At 35.2% G+C, this 17859-nt stretch overlaps 1 long non-coding RNA gene across 1 annotated transcript; it reads right to left on the minus strand.

Moving 5' to 3' along the window:
- Positions 1-6130: 6130 nt before the first annotated feature.
- On the minus strand, positions 6131-13662 carry LOC126969098 (uncharacterized). The gene is made up of 4 exons (XR_007730344.1): positions 13543-13662; positions 12925-12965; positions 7493-7654; positions 6131-6337 (listed from the first exon to the last, which is right to left on the minus strand). It is a non-coding gene; the product is annotated as an uncharacterized LOC126969098 (long non-coding RNA).
- Positions 13663-17859: the final 4197 nt, after the last annotated feature.

Here is a 17859-nt window from a genome sequence, read left to right on the forward strand (position 1 = left end):
ATAAAATAATTTTCATATCTGTATTAGCTCTTTTAAAAATTAGGGAACTTTCGGTCTAGATTTAATATCCTGTTTATGTAATCAATTTATCAATGTGACTGTTTCTATTGAATAAATATTAAAAATTATAGGATTACAAAATCTGCGCTGCGTGGCCCTGCGTCTCAGCATACGCTTAGCTTAATTGTCGGAGATACAGTAGATACCTACTTCGTGAACAGCTTGCTCACTTGACGGAGAGACATCGCTTCATTGTGTGTCCCCTGAGGTGCAAAGCTGCCACAAAGCGCGTGGCGCTCATGCCCGTCTTAAACTCTTAAGCCGCCGCGCGTTACCGATGCCAATTTCAACGGGCTCGTGTTACAATAAAATTTATTGCTTTTGAAGTGTTTCGGCTTGTTTATAAAGACGAACGTAAATGCTTTTGTTATTAAACAAGCTAACGCTTTGTTAGATGGCATAAACAATAGATACTGCGTAATTTAAACAAATTTTGTTTAAAGTAGGGCTGTCATGCATTTTTTAGGATTTTTTTAGATTTACCTACAAATACATTTCGATTATAATAATTTTATAACTAAAACATACTTCAAAGTAACTAATTAGTCATAGAATAGTTACTAAAATATCATAGATAATACAAAAAAGAATTTTTAAATCGACTGCTACAGATATTTTTTACGGCTGACCGCATTTTGACGGCTTCTCGTATTTTACACAGATAAAGTTTTTTTTTTTATATATGAGAGGGGGCAAACGGGCAAGAGGCTCACGGGATGGGGAGAGGTGAGGCAACCGCCCATGGACATCCGCAACAACAGGTGTGTCAAGAAATGCGTTGCCGGCCTTTAAGGTGGGAGTATGCTTTTTTCTTGAAGGTCCTTAAGTCGTATCTGTTCGGGAAGACCGCTGCCGGTAGTTGATTCCACAAAGTGGCTGTGCGAGGCAAGAAATTTCGAAGAAAACGCGCGGTTGTGGAATGCCAGACGTCTACCGAGAACCCACATCTCTACGCAATGCTAGAGAATCAAGCCGATCGGAGATGACTTGATCATCGATGATTCGAGCCGCTCTTCGTTGTATGCGGTCAAATGGAAGAAGCTGGTACTGGGGAGCACCCGCCCAGAGGTGAGAACAGTACTCCATGTGAGGCCGAATTTGCGCCTTATAAAATTGCAGGCGGTGGCTTTTAGTGAAGTACTATCTCGCCTTACTGAGTACACCAAGCTTTTTAGAGGCCATTTTGGCCTTCTCTTCCAAGTGACCACGGAACTGAACGTCGCTCGATATATCGACGCCAAGTATGCCAATACAGACTGTGGCAGTTAGAGGAGTGATCTCGAATCGAGGGGATACGACAAAGGGAGACTTTTTAGTGGTGAACGCACAAACTTGGGGTTGAATTGGACTAAATTTTGTCGGCCCCATTCCGAGACTTTGCAAAGCATAGTCTCGATTTCAGACACAAGTTTGTTCCGGTTCTCGTCGACGCTATCCCGGGACATGTTGGCACGGCCGGTGTAGGAAGCCCCGTGCTGTCGTCTGCATAGCAATGAATATTGCTGATTTGCAGCATATCATTGATATGCAGAAGAAATAGCGTGGGGGATAGCACACAGCCTTGCGGGACACCAGAGTTTATGGGTTTTAAGTCGGAGCATGCACCGTTGATAACAACCTTGATGCTCCGATCAGCCAAAAAGCTAGTGACCCATTTGCACAACTTCTCGGGAAGCCCATAGGATGGCAGTTTCGCTATAAGCGCTTTATGCCACACCCGATCAAAGGCCTTCGCTATGTCCAAACTCACCGCCAACGCCTCTCCCTTCGACTCAACCGCTTGCGCCCATGAGGTGAGGTACGCAAGAAGATCACCAGCTGAGCGACCCTGACGGAAACCGTACTTGCAGTCGCTGATCAGCTGGTCCCCTCTAGGTATCCCAAGAGCTGGCGGTTGATGATCGACTCCATTACTTTGGAGAAAATGGAGGTAATGGCAATGGGGCGGTAGTTGGACGGATCTGAGCGTACACCTTTCTTAGGGATCGGGTGCACTAAAATTAAATATTTTTACTTTTAAGTCTGTTAAATTACCTTTCTTGTGGTATATCGTGTAGCTTGTTTTACTCTGTGTATTTAACAATAAAATATCTCTGCGCGCCCCCCGCGAGCAGACATAATATTATGTCTGCTAGGCACTCAACGGTAGGTTTTTTTAACAGACATAATTTGTCTGATTGGCACCTTGGGGGTACACCACTGACCTCCACTATATACCAAATACCACTGGACTGGGGGCTGTCAAAGTGCTTTTGTGCCTGTTTGATATTCGCCATTTTTGCGCTGTTGGCCATGTAGCGAGTAGTCTGCGTTACTAAAACTAGTGATGACAACCTCAGCAAACATCGATAGATGGTGGGAAGCTATGTACAAAAAGAAATTGTGTACTTTTATTACGTTGGTTCTTGAAGTATAAATAAAGCGGAAAACGAATGAAATTAATTCAAAATGCAAAAATACTTATTTATTAGAGTATTTTACGTTCCTGTTTTGTATTCTCTGGACGCCCGCGAGTGGCACTTCAAATAGGCACAAATTAGCTGTTATACATATGGAACAGCCTGTCCAGTGGTATTTATACAGGTCAGTGGTCTTATACCACACTTATCACGGGGAGGGTTCCGAAGAATGTTTTATCTTTTATTTTTAAATTGATAATAAGTATTTTATTTATTTAATGGCTAGCATGTAGGTACCTTTACTTATTTACAGTGTATGCGAATGGATACATCTATGTCACTCGTTATTTTGAGTTTTTTTTATTTTATGATTAATCACTTCTTTTTCTATTTTCAACTTACTTGAATAAGTAAAACGTTGAGTAATTTTGGTGTACTTTACATACATTGCATAAAATATAATGTGCCGTGTGTGATTTTCTAGGACGATTACGACCTTCAACAAAGGGGTTTAATGAAAGTGTGGCAATGTGGTATGTTTACTGTGGTGTTGCAGAAAACCGTGAGTGGCCCTTAACTTCAGGTGATACCCTATACTCGTATGTCAATCTCTCAAGTCAAGTCATCATCAAAGAAAATCAAAATAGGTCTTGGGTAATTAACGAAAAACGACGCGACCTATAGTTTTAAATCCTAATTTGTTAAGCTTAATACATCTAGCTCAAATGCAGTGAAAGCATTGAAAAATATATAATAGCGGCTAACTGTTACCCTCTATTAAAGACACACGTACACTGAAACAAATAGACGTATCACGAGTGTAAAGGAATTTACTTTCTCAAAATTGATTCCTTTAGAATTCTTTTTGATGTCATTTCTAATAACTACTAGATACTACTACCGCTTCGGAAACAAATGGCGCTCTGAGAGAGAAGAAGCGGCGCAAGAAACTCTCCCAGCATTCTTTTTTTGCATTCTTTTTCAATAAAAATATACAATATTGTACAGTCATTTCTATCGCTATAAAATAATCACAATGTACGACAGTCCCAGGCTGTCCGATCATTTCGATATTCAGCAGTGGAGTAATAGGATTTACAACAGAGCCATTTTTTTTATAAAACATTTAAATTTATTTATTGATAATGCCTGAACAGTGTCTCGGACTTTATTATAGAAGTGTATACATTTACCCTTAAAGCTATTATGTATCTTATGAAGCCTACTAGAATTAGTTACAAGCAATCCCTTACCTCTAGTGTTATAATAATGAAAGTCACTATTAAGAGCAAAAAGGTGACGATTTTTGTGAATGTATATTAAATTTTCATAAATGTACTGACAATGAACAGTCATAATATTTATTTCTTTAAATTTTCCTTTGAGAGACTGTCTATAACCAAGCTCGTATATAGCACGAACAGCTCTCTTTTGCAGAGCAAACACTATATAAATGTCAGCAGCATGACCCCATAGTAAAATACCGTACGTCATGATGCTGTGAAAATAACTGAAGTACACTAATCTAGCGGTCGCAACATTCGTGTACTCTCTAATCTTTCTAACTGCATATGCCGCAGAGCTGAGTCTATCTGCTAGATGGGCAATATGTGGACCCCACTGAAGCTTTTTATCTAACGTGATACCCAAGAAGACCGTAGTGTCCACAAGTTCCAATCTCTGGTCATTTATAAGTACGTTGGTTTGTACCTCCGCTGTGTTTGTTGTAATTAACCGTAAACACTTTGTTTTTTTTTTACTGTTTAAGTGCAGATTATTCGTCTCAAACCAACGTACTATCTTTGAGAGTGCATTGTTTCTCTCGTCATCAATATCAGCACGTCGCTTCACTTTAAAAATAAGTGAACATCAGCAAATAATACAATCTCATGGCTATCATCTACCGTTTGTGGTAGATGATAGCCATGAGATTGTATTGTTTGTATGTATGACGTTCCTGTTATGCACACGATAGTAATAAACATGGCCGTTTGTCATGCGTTGCCTAAGAGCTAAGGCATATATCTAGATGCACGAAATTAATTATCTAAGGTTCCATTCCAAATCGAATGAGCTATCACTCATGTTTTCAGGATCTTGATCAATTGATCAACTCGTTTTTGACCAGTCCGAATGTAATAAAGCTGCTTACTCATTCTGTAAGACTTTAGCTTTAATATAAATACCGCCGAACCGAAATTAAGACAGTAATTTGACCTAGTTCGGACTCGCCAAGCATATTATGGGAGTAATCCACTTTTTATTGTAGGCACAATATGATAGGCACAACTTCATAATATAACAAACCCTACATACATACCGCCTACATAATACCATCGTTGTGCTGCACAAGAGGGCAATTCGCGCTATTTATAACCTAGATCCTGTTGGCCTAAAGGTCTAGATACCAGGCCATAAACTCCAAAAAAAAAACCTAGATCCTAAAGAATCGTTGAGAGCATTATTTAAATAAATAAACATCTTAACTGTTGCCTGTCAATATATTCTTGATAATGTTATGTATGTACATAGGTACATAAGTGAATTTGCTAGAAATGCCTACGTCTTTTACTAAGTCTTTTTTGGGGTGATATGATATGCTATTACAAGATCCCAGAAAATGTTCAAAACAAATTTATTACGAAATTCAAAAGAATTGTTAAAATACGTTAGTGTGGTAAAGGTTACTATAACATAAATGGCTTTCATAATGATACAACAGAATAGGAATGGAGCGACCGCCATCAGACTGTTAAATAATAAATTTTGTTGTACGATATAATATAACCATATTTTTTATGAAAATTAAATCCGCTGAGTTTTTTGAGCCCGTTTTTCTCAGCTCTGAGGCATACTATTTCAAATGAGTGGTAGTTTATGACTTTCATTAAGAATTGAATAAAAATATTTGAATTTACATTAATAAAGTAACTATTGCTTATCATTATTTGTTCATCTGACTGTGGCGTTTGTGTGATACTCACACTGATAACAAAATCAGTCTTACACAAAACGGTAACAATACCAGTGCCATCAGTCTGATAGGTACCTTTATGTTAAAGTCAAGAGCTAGACTAATTATTATTATACTATGTCGCTATATATATAAAATTCTTGTGTTCAAATTCAAACATTTTTATTCAAAATAGGATGTGACATCACTTATTTATAGTCAAAAAACTACCACCCATTCCAAAATCCTCAATCCTACCACTCACTCCAATTTCCTCAGGCCTGAGAAGAATGGGCGCAACAAACTCAGCGGGCTCATTCATCAGAAATATGTTTTACAATAATTAAAGTAACATTTACAAACTTATTATTTAATAGCCTGAGGGCTCCATTCCCAATCAAGATGTTAATTTCTTTGAATTTTGCTCTCAATAATTCCTTAGGGCCTAGGTTATAAATAGCGCGAATAGCCCTCTTCTGCAGCACAAATATTGTATTAATAATAGTTACAATGTTAGATACCATACTCCACCGAAACCGGTTGATAGATTTTTATGAAATTTTATATGTATACCATATGTATTTGTATATATATATTTGGCAGGTTCTAATTAATTTTTTATACCCCAATTTTTTTTAATACAATTTATTCATGGCGATACAACGTTTGCCGGGTCAGCTAGTAGTTATACATAATATTTTGAAATGAAAGACAGAAGTCTAGACTAAACCGTTTATATTAAGTATATGCATGCAGAATCAACCTTAAAACTAATACATTATAATATAAGATATCCCCTTTTTGGAGGAGGTGACAGGTATTGGGCGTATTAAATCTTAAAGTATCTTATTCTATCCATTTATGAACTAAAAGCAGGGTCGCTTGGGCTTGGGAGTACACGTACGTAGTCATTGTCGAGTTATATCTGAAAAAAAATAAAGTAATTTATCTATGTACTTAATAATTGTAACATAATGTGTATTTTACGGATAAGTATCTATTATTATTTTTAATTTATTTAGTGGCATACGGATAAATATATTTTTTAATTTATTTTGTGGTACGAGATGCTAGTCCATACGGATAAGTAACACGCTCAGTGTTACCATCAGGTAACCTACAGTACCAATTACCATCGCCATTACTTGGGTTGCAAACATTTTCTGATAGTAGCAGAACGACAAATTATTTCAAAGAGATATTAAATATTAGATAAAAGATTACAGATTGATTAAAATTGAGTAAGTAAAGAGAAGATAGCACTTATTATTTGAAAGAATTCTCCAAAAACGTGTCACATTGAAACTTAGATGATTGCTGATTGTGGCAGTGTTCAAATTCAAATATTTTTTATTCAAAAGTGGATATAATATTTATTAAACATATTGAAAGTCAAAACCTACCACCCATTCCAGAAGGTATGCCTCAGACCTGAGACGAACGAGCGCAACAGATTCAGCGGGCTTCTTTTTTTTTTATAAAATATGGTTACAGTGTAATATCGTACAATACAATTTATTATTTAATAGCCTGTGGGCGGTCGCTGTCTGAATCTGTGGTATCATTAAGAACGTCATTTATGTTATAGTAGCGACCTTTACCATACAAACTTTTTTAAATTTCTTTTGAATTTCGTAATACATTTGTTCTGAACATTTTCTGGGATCTTGTTGTAAAAGCATATACAACGGCCCACAAAAGACTTACTAACGTACAACGTCTGTTTTGCCAACAACAATAATTCATCGATTGAATTTGAAGACGCCAAATAAGACAAATATTAATTAAATAGTAATCATCTGTGTTATTAATAAACGCGCAAACAAATATTCCAATATTAAAACATTAATTGATTATTTATATTTAAACTTTTTGTCTCTGCATCTTACTTATGTCACTACAGACTTACATGAAAGGTTGGACAGGAATAATTAATTTTAAACATACTCCATGTTTCCAACTTTACACTGCGCTTATTAATATGGCAGCATAGGTTTTTTAAGGACTCCTTTTTAATTCAAAAATACTAAAATTTGTAAATTGTAACAATATTATATAGTTATGACTTAGTTTGCCATACCTACATAATATGGTCCCACTTATTCTGTTTGCACTCTACCGGAGTGGAGGCAGAAGAAGAAGGAGTTCCAGTGCCGCGGTCGTGGAACGTGAATGATGCAGCAGACACGACGTCAGGACCGCAGGGCATGGGACGCCGAGGCCTGCCACCGGGTAGCTGCATCTGTAGATCATAGACATCTAAATAAGAAGTTGATAGAAGTAGAGCACTAATTCCTTGCGAGACAACTCCTGTAACCTTTAATAGTTATTTTTGCAACTGTTGTGAAATAAGGGGTATTTAAACAGGTATGTGTGATAATATTATCACATGAGTGTTTTAATACTTAATTATCAACAGTTGCATACAAGACTTTATCTACACCCATAATAGGAATCCCCTATAAAAGATTCTGAAACAAGCTTACGTCTAACATTAAAAAAGCCAGTCCTAGTAACTATAACATCATCCAAACGAGTGTTGTAATGTTGTACTGAATGTCATTACAACACTCGTTTAGATGATGTAATGGTTATTAGGACATCTGTTTTAAAATCTTTAATAGAAGATTTAAGGCGTGGGTGTAGATAAAAACATACAATGCACGGGTGGTTGACCATATTTTTATCTTAGATAATTTATTTCGTCTAGAAAAGAGACTTGCTGATAGACAACGTGTGACAGCAGGTCTATTACAGATAACGCGCGAGTTGAATGTAGAGTACAGGAATGCGATAGTGCTATGACCTTACTATACTTGATGACCATAATCTTGTGATGATAAATTTAAACAATGCTTCTATTTTGCCATTTTCACTTAATATTTTAATCACAAATTTTTGTTCTGCCTCTCGAATAAATACTTTTTTTTTGGAACCTGATGGACTCGGATCAGTCATTATTAAAATAAAAGAAAAACGGCATCGCAACTTTAGTATAAAATCGATAACACGGTAACCGACGACTACGGCACAGCACTACACTGTAGGCGCGCGAGGCGAGGCATGCGGACAGCGGGGGGAGATGCTCCTGCTCTTTGCCTCAGGCCCCGCGCGTTAAATGTACTTTAGTATACATGACAGCTACGTCTTAACACTCCGCGATACGTCGGTCACTTGTGTTGTTTTAGTGTGCGCGAGTTTGCTGAAAATAGAGGTTAACTATTCGCCGCTATTATTTTCGACGTGTTTATAGCTATCACAGTCTATCTTGACGTATAATTAATTATTTAAGGTATTTGATATATATATATGTACATATGTACCAGTCAGGGGCGTAGCTAACGCTGTATCTGCCGTATCGATTATACGGGGCCCCCGACGTGCGTAAGCAAAATTTAATAAAAACTTCCCAAATTTTTCATTATTTCAGAAATGACAAAAGTCAAAAAAAGTTAAAATAAAACTAAAGTCATCAGCAATAAGTGATTTAATAAATCAGTTTGCCGAAAAAAAAGTCAAGGAGAGTAAGAAGTAAGTAAGTAAGAGTCAATATTTAATTTGAATTGCTTGAAAAAAGTTTGTGACAGATAGATAATTAAGATGAATAAATATTTCTTTTAAATTTATGCAAATCCCTTCATAAGGGCCCCCAAACTAATTTATATACGGGGCCCCACCAAGGCACGCTACGCCACTGGTCCCAGTATCAATACAGTAGGAGGAATATGTATCTCCTTCAAAAAAAACCTCAATGGCAGCGTACAAGGTCACAGAGATGGCGCCAGAGTCTCACGTTAGAACTTCAAACCCCCTTCATATGGAAGGTGAATCCAAGGACGACGTTAGAGATTGCTTACGAAGTTGCTCCTTAACTAACAGACGGTGTCTCGTGATAACAGGGTCTTTATTTGCACGTATAGTGTATGTGCATACTATAACTTCATTTCTCGTGGTCACACCGGTGTGACTACGAGCAATTTTTTCCTCGTCGTCACGCCAAGGGTTTTACCTGTTGGTAATTGATATAAGACATAAGTGATGTGTCAATTTCTATTCTCATGATCTCGACATTCTCGATACTTAAGATAACGAATGATGATGGACGGAAAATTTCTTTTCCTAAGCTTCACACCACGGGTTTTACTACACCTTTTATATCTTAACGTTAGTGGTGTCATAAGTACAATCTGTCAGCAAGATAAATAACTTTTGTACATAGGTACCTATATTAATTAAGGTAGTATTTCCATAAAATGGCCTAAATATATATAATTATTAATAAGTTTTGTTTGCGAATTAATAACCAACTTATCTTTTTCAATTTGTCTCTTATTCCTTGGGCTCTTTTGAATGTCTATTTCCATGTCCTCTTTTAAGACAGTTAAAAGTTTATTAACTGTGACATAATTTTTGTTACTTATTTTGTTTAGTGAAGAGTGCCAACTTTCGCATACCATCTACTATCAATGTATAAACTAAGCATAAGACTCACCTATTAAAAGGTCATCAAAAAATGTCCTAGCGGCGTTGTACACAGTAGAGTACCGATTATCTGGATCAAATAAAACCAGGGGTATTCCGTTTAATCGAAAATCCGGATAACCAATTTCAAAGCAAAAAAATGTGTATTTTTCATTATTTAATGGGTTTTACTTAGATAATATGATATATTATAAAAACAGGCTATAACGATAGAATATAATGAATAACATAATAACTATGCAATTTAAAATAAGTTTTTATTGATCTTTGACGTAATGAATCACATCTTCTCATTGCAGCCAAGTTCCTGATGCGCTTCAGTTGTAACAACTGTATGGGATCCGATTCGTCCTGTCTTTCAAACCACTTAAAAGCAACATCTAGAGCTTCAACAGCTTCTGCATGAGATGGTACTTGACATACATCCCTAGTTACAGTCTCATCTTCGTCCTTTCTCTTATAACTGTTCAAATCCTCAATGATTTCTTCATCAGTTAATATTTGGAATCCAGGGTCTTCACTATCTCAGTTAAGCCACTCCTTAATATTCTCTTCGCGCACCCTTCACCAATGCTAAGAGTTTTCATTGCTTCTGACCATATATTATATTTATATATACTTATATCTTTACGAGTCGGGATTAAACTTCTCGGAACATGTCGCGCTGTGCCGTCAAAAATATTTTTAAATTGATAGTTAAAGCCGAGACGAATAAGTCCGGATAATCGATGGTCGGATAATCGGGATTCTACCATTAATTTATATGGATGACATTAAGACATTCAAATTAACACTTCGTAGCAGTAATGTCTTCATTCTCTTGTTCATTCATGTCTTCGCCTTCAGTCTATTGTATATGTCTATTTATAGAAGCTTGGACGCACGAACACGAGGCAAGAACATTTTGTTTTAGCAATTGAAATGTAATTATACAGCAAAATGATTAATAACGAAGTTAGTTACATCATTTTGTTAATTTAAAGGGGCACTTACTGACTGAACTGCGATACTCCATCCTTTTTAAGTTTGGATATGCTTTTATTTGGACAGATTTTCACTAAACACTGCTTTGCGTGGCGTTGTATTCAAAGCGCGGGCGAAACTCGAAACACAACTGAACGAAAACTCTGCTTAATAGACGCGCAGGCAAAGTTTTGATTCAGACAATTTTTGAGCGTCTTACAATCGAGTCTAGTTGGACGCACGTCAATGGTAGTCCTGTACAAGTTCCCCAAATAGTGTTGCAAACGTACACATGCAGGCGCGAATGTTGGACTGTATTGGCTGGTTAATTAAACGTAAAGTAAGTACATAATGCGAATTACATTGTGGAAGGAAGGCAACGTACCTTATTTCGTGAGCTCAATCTCGCTAGCTGACCTCCAATGAGACTTTTGACGCGCACACAGTTTAACTTAATAATTAATTATTAGAGATGGGCCGAATATTCGTTTTATATTCGGTATTCGGCAGCTTTACCGAATATTCATATTCGCCGAATATTCGGCAGAATCATCTAATATTCGGCAAAGTGATACTCAAAGTTTTTACTGTCATTGACCCGTGTATTATCATGATTTGAGTGTACAGTGTAATGAGGTAAGTATTTTAGAGTATAGCTTTCTGTTTTTGTCGTCACTGAAGCTTTATTTTCAATTAAAGTAGGTTGGTAAAAAGATAATAACTTAGTGCAAAATATAGGTATCTACTATCTAGCTGTTTTGGGATTAGGCTGCTGTGTAAACTCTTTAGAATAATATATTATAATCAGGTCTTAATTGAAGGAAAATAAATGTACCGAATATTCGGTTCGGTAAAAGTTTTACCGAATATTCGGCCGAATGTTCGTATTCGGTGAAACCCATGTTCGGCCCATCACTATTAATTACAAGTTCATGCGGTGATTGCGCGAACATCAATAACATACAAATATGCATTGGCGTTGTCGCTTAATCACAAGTCATAATATTTCTCAATTTCTCACCGACAACCTAAATTACATACTAACCCGGTTACATTTTCTCTGGACATGACGTCGATGACGTCAAATCGTCGCTTCGTTACGATGCAAAACAAGCTGCTTGAATATTATTATTAATAAACGAACTACCTACCTACGATTTATACGATTTTCAGTATTATAGGTTGATGCAATTGTATTGTGACGCAAATTATTATTATTATAATGATGAAAAATCAATAAAAGAATCTAGGTTAAGTAAAAACAGTATTTATTTTTCTGGCTGCACTATTATACCGACACAACAACAGAAATATTATCAACATAAGTCAAACCGTAACAATGAAAATTCCAAAAAACAAAACAGTGATAGCACGAAAATATTACCTAAATACCTAGTACCATAGTAATTATTTGCAAACCGTAGGTACTGAGTACTGACCCAACAGGACGAGCGCGAGGGGGTGGAAGCTGTAAAACACGAAGTCGAAAAATACCTACTAGGTATTTCTGCATCTAGCATGGTAATATTATGTCTATAGGTACCTATATTATTATGTTGTGCCGACCTCTCATTCATGTAAAATTAGAATAGAATCTAATCTTATAGGTTTGCGTTTTGCCGGGACATACAGACAAAAAATTTATAAAGTTTGTTTTGAATTCGTTATTGTTTGTTGAACACACAGAAAGTAGACAGGTACCTAGTACCTACCTAATTGCTCTTTTAAAATATTCAATGTAAGTAGGTATTTACAGTTTTTTGTTTGTTACGATTTTATTATTTTTCAAGATAGGTACCTACCTATCTTGTGTATGTACCTACATACCTACCTAGTCGTCTTTTAACATAAAAAAATATTTTGGAATATCTTTTTTCTAAACTTAAAATTTCTTCGTTTGCACACCTATAAATTCACATGAATTATATAAATTCATGTACTGCATACATATGCAGTACATGAATTTATAGGTGTGCAAATTAAGAGGAACCTTGGAAATTAAGAGAATTGAAAGATATGAGCAAAATAACAGAACTAATAAAAAGTAACCTAACATGAACAACTTACCACCCGACAGCAGGCCACATGCATACAGAGGACTTGGGTCACTGAAAAAAAAAAATCGCTTTAACAAAAACTCAAATCACAACAAGCCGTATTTCATAACAATATTCAGTAATCAAATATTACTAGTAGAAAGACGATTCGATAAAAAGAGACGGCAATTTGCATGTCTTATCTAGGCACCTATTACAAAAAGGAATAAATTATGGCCAAACAAAATGGCTATTTAAAACGTGGTGAGTATTTACATAAATAGCGGTGTTACGATTTTCCTTAAATAAATAACAATTATACGATCTGAACTGAAAACACAAGCAATAATAATTAATGTAGGTAGGTATTGTAGCTAACTTTTTCATTTACACGAGATTAAGCTCAAGTTTTATGTTTTTCACAAAATGTACTCTAAATATTACTAAAATGGATGCGAGTCGCCATTAATTTGTTCGAGAAACACATCATACCACACTCATAAATAATATCTGTTATTAAAGTTAACATTTTTAAGCAGAAACTAAATTAAAGTAGATGAAAAATAGTATTATAAAAGTAAAACCTTTCAAAATAGGTATAAGTATTTTACACAAAGACTATAATAATAACAAAATTACTTGTACTTACGTCCACTGACGGCTTCCAAATGCAACGTGAACATGATCAGCCCGATCAATAAGGGGCATGGACGGGTATATGCAAACGGTGAGACATGACGAAAATTACAGCATAATATTGCTTATTAAAATACTGAACACAATATTAACATAGTATATTAATATGATCACGTTAATATATTAGGTATTACGTTGTTACTTATGAATAGAAATATAATTCACATATTTTGAGTAGATTATATTCACAAGCTAAGTTACTTATTAAAAAAATATTCGTGAAACAAAACAATTCTAATTTCAAGTGAACATCATAATAGTCACAGTCTAACAAACTATTCATATTGTAATTGTGGTGTTTTGTAATGTTGTTTGTAATGCTTTGGATTATAGTAATGGTTATTCGAACACTGAGTGTTACTTACATTCTTCGGGACATTAAAATAACCTCTAATAGGTACTAGGTTATAAAAATGTGACTAATGCAGCTATTCTGGCAATATCGCAAAATTTGATGGACAATAACTTAAAGAGCTGCTGAATTTGCAACTATCTTCATTCTTATCAGCTCACTCATTCAAAATTATTAAGTTCAACTAGTAAATAAGTGTAAGAAACCTCAATAATCACGAAAAAAGAAAATAAATACTCTTTTCACTAACTTAAAGCTGCAAAGTGTCCTTGTTTAATCTTACTTTTACTTATTTAAATTGTTAAGCCATCGGTACTATATTTACGTAGTGTCATCTAGAGCCTACTCTAGACAAGACCTATCTTGTGTTAAAAATGACGATGACGAGTTTTCAGTTCTTATAAAGTCCGGAACGATGATTACCAGTCATGCTTGGGTAGTTGAAGAGTCAGACTGGAAATTCCAAGATATATTTGTAAAAAGCGTAATGCTTTTTTGTGTGGTTTAACAACACGATCTAAGACACTGTTTTGAAATAGTTTGACTTAAGTCTTCACTCCAATAAAGCTTTGTGACTGCTTAATAACATGACCCCTAGGATGATGACCACTTTGTTCTTTTCCGTCCACTTGTGAAGCTTCTATGGAGCTATGAGTCTAGGCTGTGTCATTTTGTTTGTTGTAGTGGAGACAGCAAGCATTTTGAACGAGCTAATCTCTTTAACTACTTTAGGGATTGGTTTAGGGAATGTCCGGTATATCGATGGTAAGCACAAAGCTTCGGCTCTTATTTGATAATACAAAAATAGTCCTAGTGGGAATCTTAATTATATGCGATATTTTTTGTGTCCTTATAGGATTTCTGCGAAGTCTAGCTTTAACAGCGTTAACCACATTTTAGTTCTAGCAGCATAGGGCCGTCCGGATCTTTTATGGTCTTCGACAAGAGATATGTTGGTATATCGAGAGTACATCATACGACTGATTCTGAGATTTAGAAGCGAAAATAATCAACGATTTCATACCCAATTTATGCAAGTCAATCACTGTATCTCTGTTATCTTTAACCTTGAAAACATTTCTTACGTTATAAACGCGTTGAAAATTTTAATTAAAAATGAAAATAAGATCCATTTTAGTTTTTAAGCTGTTATAATACTTATGGCCAGATAATACATATGTACATCACTTACAATCATTGTTATAAACAAAATGTAGGTAAATAGTTACATATACTAAACATACAAACAAGATAGAAATCAAACCAAAACATGATATTTGAAACCATTTTATAGCTTTACTTTTTTGTCATCACAAGTGATATACTTACCACTAAAAGGTTTGGGACATTGGCCATTTGGGTCTACCCTTCACTTCAGTTTGACAAAATAATACTTTCTGAATAAAAAACATTGTATACCTACCCTACCAACAAAAATTTTAAGAGTTCCTTAAATTGCATAGAGCTTACTAACAGATGTTTTTTTCTGGGGCTATAACCTTTCATCCCAAAAAAAATATTGGTTCCATAAACGGAATCGCCGGAGATATGAGGAAACAAATATAAAAAAAAACTCTCAATTGAATAATGTTAAACCTTCATTTTTTAACTTGGAAACATATTTTTCCATTACAGTACTTAAAAATGGTTAAGTGTTCCGCAATACTTAAATTAAAACAATTAATGTATCATTCAAATTCAATTAATGTTTTCAATACTAAAAAAGGTATAACCATTTTGTAATTGAACAAGTCGACTTTTTGTCGCTCAATATAATAATGTCTTTTGTCTCTATAATATATTTGCTATAAAGTCTGTCCTTTTTTATTTCTGTTAACTATACTGAAAGGAATCTTTTATCATAATTTTCTTGGGAATCTCTACATCTCTATAAGAAAAACAATAACCCGTTTCTAACTTCATTATTTATCTTCACTTTTTAACATATTTTTAGTGGCTGGTTATGTATGGGAATCTTTGAACGTAAAAAAATTCACTTTTTCAAAAAACGTCAAATGAAAAAATGCAATAATCTAAATAGTCTGTCGTTTATTAGCTTGGTATGTATGTCTGTAATGTAAATCTGTGATCGTAATTTTCGAACCCTTCACAATGTTGAAATAATTTTTAACTTTGCGCGCTATCAAGGACCGATCCCAATCAAACAATTTATATAATGTCTCCCGTTTTATACCAGGATCATCAGGATTAGATTTTTTTATGTCTTGTCTTTGTTCTTTTATCTATTATAGTAATGTCTTTGCGCCAAAAAGTTGATTATTCGTCACTACTATATTAACAGTTTTAAAAATAATAAATAATAACGGTAAAAAAATATCATGCTACCTATTTAGTTTTTGCAACTATGATTTTATGCATGATTCATCCCATACAGATTGCGCGCGCATATAGCCTAGACGGACGTATTGATTTTGTCTGGTACGTCCGCCGGGCGGGGCCCGGATCATCGGACGCTCCTGGGGCTGGCACCGATAGGTCCGACGTCGTACTCGGTACGGTCCGGACGGTTATTACCGTATAGCCTAAACATATAGTCGGATTTGGTACGGCCGGACCATCGGACGGTCCGGTTGGCGCCTCGCACCAATTGGTCCGCTGTCGTACTCGGTACGGTCCGGTTCCGATGGTTCGGCCGTACCAAATTCGATCATGTGTTTGGCTATTATACCTACCTACACGTCCACATTCCTGAAGGTACCTACTTAACTCTGTCTGTGCTTTTCTGTTCTGTAATTTGTACCTATATCCTATATTTACCTCTTACCTACCCGTCGACTTAAAATATCAAATCCATAACCCTATCTATAGAATTATATAATATACTCGAAATCAGTGAATTACCTCCACAGTTCATCTCTTTGTAAATGGAAATCAAGTTTATATAAATTCCTTAATTAGTTTAAATTTAAAAAAATCTTAATATTACTACCATAACAATTATTCACTTCTATTTGTCCAAATATATATTTTCTCTGTCTTTTTCTTTTATAATACTACATTACCTACAGCTAGTTTTAAGATCGCTATTATTGTTGTATTTTCATAGTAATTATTAATTTATGCTAAACATGCTGAGTACACACCCTCGTGGAGTTGCAGCCTATCTTGTATTTAGCTGATAGTTTTTTTTTGTTTATTATGTATTTGTTGTAATTCTGTTGTGTGTACTTTTTAAATAAATAAATGTAATAGTACAAGTTATACTATTATTGTGTTTGCTGCCTACTTACTTATAAGAAGACAAAGCTTGTTGTGAGTACCACAGTGTGTACCTACCTAACTGATAAAACCTAACCTACGGTCACGTTTGTAACGTTTTGTGGGCAAGTCAGAGGATAAAGCATATTCAAATTCAAATTCAAATATTCTTATTCAAAATAGGATGTGACATCACTTATTGAAAGGCAAATAAAACTACCACCCATTCCAAAATGAATGCCTCAGGACTGAGGAGAATGGGCGCAACAAACTCAGCGGCTTTTTTTTTCATCAAAATTATGTTTAACAATTAAAGTAACATTTACAAAGTAACATTGTAAAATTAAACTTATTATTTAATAGCCTGAGGGCGGTCGCTCCATTCCCAATCTGTGGTATCATTAACAAAGTCATTTATGTTATAGTAACCTTTGCCACACAAACGTTTTTTAACAATTCTTTTGAATAACGTAATACTTTTGTTATGAATATTTTCTGGGATCCTGTTGTAAAAGCATATACATCGCCCCACAAAAGACTTGCTAACTCGACTGTCTGTTCCTGGTGTTAACGTTATGGTCATGACAGTTTCTGGCAAATTCACTTATGTGCCTATGAACAAACATTACATTATCAAGAATATATTGAGAAGCAACAGTCAAGATGTTAATTTCTTTGAATGAAATACCACCTAGTTAC

This window comes from Leptidea sinapis, chromosome 1 (assembly GCF_905404315.1).
Source record: "Leptidea sinapis chromosome 1, ilLepSina1.1, whole genome shotgun sequence".
Lineage (NCBI taxonomy): Eukaryota > Metazoa > Arthropoda > Insecta > Lepidoptera > Pieridae > Leptidea > Leptidea sinapis.